Source organism: Myotis davidii, unplaced genomic scaffold, assembly GCF_000327345.1.
Source record: "Myotis davidii unplaced genomic scaffold, ASM32734v1 scaffold546, whole genome shotgun sequence".
Taxonomy (NCBI): Eukaryota; Metazoa; Chordata; class Mammalia; order Chiroptera; family Vespertilionidae; genus Myotis; species Myotis davidii.
This window is the reverse complement of record NW_006297836.1, coordinates 480735-484383: the sequence shown is the minus strand read 5'-3', so window position 1 is coordinate 484383 and position 3649 is coordinate 480735. Positions and strand designations below refer to the sequence as shown.

Here is a 3649-nt window from a genome sequence, read left to right as displayed (position 1 = left end):
TGATGAAAAGCAAGAATCTACAGCCAAGATCACTCTACCCAGCAATGCTATCATTTAGAATTGAAGGACAGATAAAGAGCTTCTCAGACAAGAAAAAGCTAAAGGAGTTCATCACTACCAAACCAGTATTACATGAAATGTTGAAGGGTATTCTTTAAGAAGAGGAAGAAGAAAAAGATAAAAAATATGAATAATAAAATAGCAATGAATATCTAGCTATTGACAACTGAATCTAAAAATAAAAATAAACAAACAAGGAATCTAATGAACAAAATAAACTGATGAATAAAATAGAACCAGAGGCATGGAAACATGGAACAGGCTGACAAATCTCAGAGGGAAGCAGGGGGTGGGTAGGAAGAGATTAACCAAAAAACATATGCATATATGCATTACCTATGGACACAAAGAATAGGGAGGGGTGGGGCAGGAACCAGGTGGAGGGGGATAATGGGGAGGAAAAAGGAGGACATTTGTAATGTTCTCGACAATAAAGATTAAAAACAAAAATCAGCCCTGACCGGTTTTGCTCAGTGGATAGAGCGTCGGCCTGCAGACTCAAGGGTCCTGGGTTCGATTCTGGTCAGGGGCATGTACCTCGGTTGTGGGCACATCCTCAGTGGGGGATGTGCAGGAGGCAGCTGATCGATGTTTCTCTCTCATCAATGTTTCTAATTCTGTCCCTCTCCCTTCCTCTCTGTAAAAAATCAATAAAATATATTTAAAAACAAAAAAAACCCCATAAAAACCAAACCAACATATTGAAAATGGTATAATACTCTTTATTAGACTGCAGACTGTACCCAGTTTCACATGATACAATGGTACAATACTCCTTATCAGATTGCAGAACTTATTCAGATTTTACATGCATTCATTTGTGGGTGTGTGTAGTTTTAGCACATATTTGAATTCATTTAATCAACACCACAATCATGACACAGAATTGTTCCATCACCACAAAGGAACTGCTTGTGTTATCGCTTAATAGTCACACATATCCCATACCCCTCCAGTTCCTATTCCTGGTCACCATTAATCTGTTCTTTGTTTCTATAATTTTGTCATTTCAAGAATGTTATATAAATCAATCATACCTATGTGACCTTTTGAGAGTTTTTTAATTCATCATGATCCCCTTGAGGTCCATTCAAGTTGTGTGTGTCAATAGTCTATTCCTTTACATTGAATAGTAGTATTCCATAGTATGGACGGTTGGTTTAACCACTCAATTGGAGGACATATGGGTTGCTTCCAGTTTTGAGCTATTACAAAGAAAGGCGCTAAGAAGATGTGTGTATAAGTTTTCTTGCCAACATAGTTTTTCATATCTCTGTAATAAATGTACATGAGTTCAATTGCTGGGTCATATGGTACATGTATGTTTAACTTTATTAAAATTTCATTTTTCATTTCTATCAGCCAAGGATGAGAAATCCAGTTTATATGTTCAACAGCATGATATTTTCAATATCTTTTCTTTTAAGCATTCTGATAAATGTGTAGAAATACATCATTGTGATTTTAATTTGCATTCTCTGATGACTAAAAGTTCAACATCTTTCCATGTGCTTACTTGCTATCCATTTATCCTCTTTAGTGAAATTCATTTAGCCTATTCACATCTTTTGCGATTGGATTGTTTGTTTTTACTGTTATATGTTCTAGATTGATCAGATATATGGTTTGCAAATAAGTCTCAATTTTTTCCTCTTAAATTTTTTCTGAGGCAAAAGTTTTTCATTTTGATGAAGTCCAATATATCAATTTCTCCTTTTAGGATTGTGCTTTGAGGGTGGAGGCTGAGAACTTGTTGCCTAGTCCAAGATCCTGAAGATTTCTCCATGATTTTATTTCTAAATTTTTTACATATAAGTTCATGATATAGTTATGTTGATTTTTGTATAAGGTTTGCATTTTATGTCAAAGTTCATTTTTTGCCTTTGGGTGTCCAATTATCCCAGCATCATTTGTTAAAAAGAATATCCTTCCCTTATTGAATTGCTTTCATAACTTTGTCAAAATCCGTTGGGCATATACCTTACCATCTGATTACTCTTGCTTTATAGTAAGTCTTCAATCAAGTAATGTGAGTCTTCCCACTTTTTCTTCAAAATTGATTTAGCTTCATTAATTTTACACTTGGATATTTTCATTTTTTCCTGTAGGGAGACAAAAAGAGAGAGAAGAACTGTGGCTGTGAGAAACTAGGGAAAATATAGCGTTTATACTGCATATGCCCTAGTGTAGTGGTTTTCAAACGTCAGCATGCCTTAGAATCAGCTGGGGAGTTCATGACAATTTCTGGGTGCCACCCCTAGAAATGAAGTTTGACCTCCAAGTAATTCGGGTACAGGTGGTTTTGGACTATACTTTGAAACATGAAAAAACAATAATCTAAGAAGAAATAAGAAACAAAAACAACACTTTGTTGTTGTTGGGATTAGGGCTCTTTTTGTTTACTTTCTCTCTGCCTTCTCCAGTTCCCCCTTTTATTTCCAGTATGCAATATGCTTGGCTCTTTTCTGAAGACCACATTTGTGGTTACATAAGAATAATGTAACAGAACATTTTAAAAATATATAATTTATTGATTTCAGAGAGGAAGGGAGAGGGAGAGACAGAAACATCAATGATGAGAGAGAATCATTGATCAGCTGCCTCCTGCACACCCCACACTGGGGATGGAGCCCACAACCCAGGCACGTGCCCTTGACCAGAATCGAACCCAGGATCCTTCAGTCCATAGGCTGATGCTGTACCCACTGAGCCAAACAGGTTAGGTTGCAACAGAACATTTTAAAGTATCGTTTTTGTTATCTCCTAAATCCTAAATATTTCTGGAAAAACACATTTATATTATAACTAGAGGCCCAGTGCAATTCATGCACCGGTGGGGTCCCTCAGCTTGGCCTGCGTCCTCTTGCAATCCAGTACCGTTCAGGGGATGTGGGAGAGCCGGTTTTGACCTGATCCCCGCAGGCCAGGCCAAGGAAACCCACTGGTGCACGAATTTGTGCACCAGGCCTCTAGTCTATAATAATAAAAGCGTAATATGCATATCGAGCAAACAACCGAACAGCAGAGCGACTGTCAGGATGAACTTCTGGACGACCACGCTATGACATGCACTGGTGCCAGGCCAGCCAAGGTGAATGCAAAGCAATTAGTTGGGGGGGCCCGCCATTGCCCCATGATCGCCCCGCAGAGGGAGGTCCAGGCCACCTTCTGTGGGGCGATCGATGGGGGGGCTCCACAATCGATCTCCCTAAAGAGGGAGGCCCAGGCCACTGGCCGGCGGGGAGATCAATTGGGGAGGGGGGGCCCTGTGATTGCCCCAAAAGGCCTCCCTTTGCTGGGCAATTGATCTGGGGGCCCTGCAATGGATCACCCCAAAGAACAAAGCCCAGGCTACCTGGCCCTCTGTGCAGAGATCGATCGCAGAGCCCCGGCCACATGGGTGGGGCCTCCCTCTGCTGGGCAATCAATCTGGGGGCCCTGTGATCGATCACCAAATTCATCAGTCTGTTCCATGTTCCCATGCCTGTCATTTCTGCTTCTGCATTGAGCATCTGCCCCCTAGTGGTCAGTGTGCATCATAGCTACTGGCCAGTCGGTTGGTAGGTTGGTGGTCAGCTGGCCAGCTGGA

The 3649-nt window shown here is 40.7% G+C and overlaps 1 protein-coding gene across 3 annotated transcripts in view; it reads right to left on the bottom strand.

Moving 5' to 3' along the window:
• Positions 1–761: 761 nt before the first annotated feature.
• Positions 762–3649, bottom strand: part of BRCC3 (BRCA1/BRCA2-containing complex subunit 3) — a 68943-nt gene continuing 66055 nt past the window's right edge. For all 3 annotated transcript variants that reach the window (XM_006773696.2, XM_015570457.1, XM_006773697.2), the window contains one exon: positions 762–2162. The gene's annotated coding sequence lies outside the window, so the exon portion shown is untranslated. The remainder of the gene's footprint in view (positions 2163–3649) is intronic.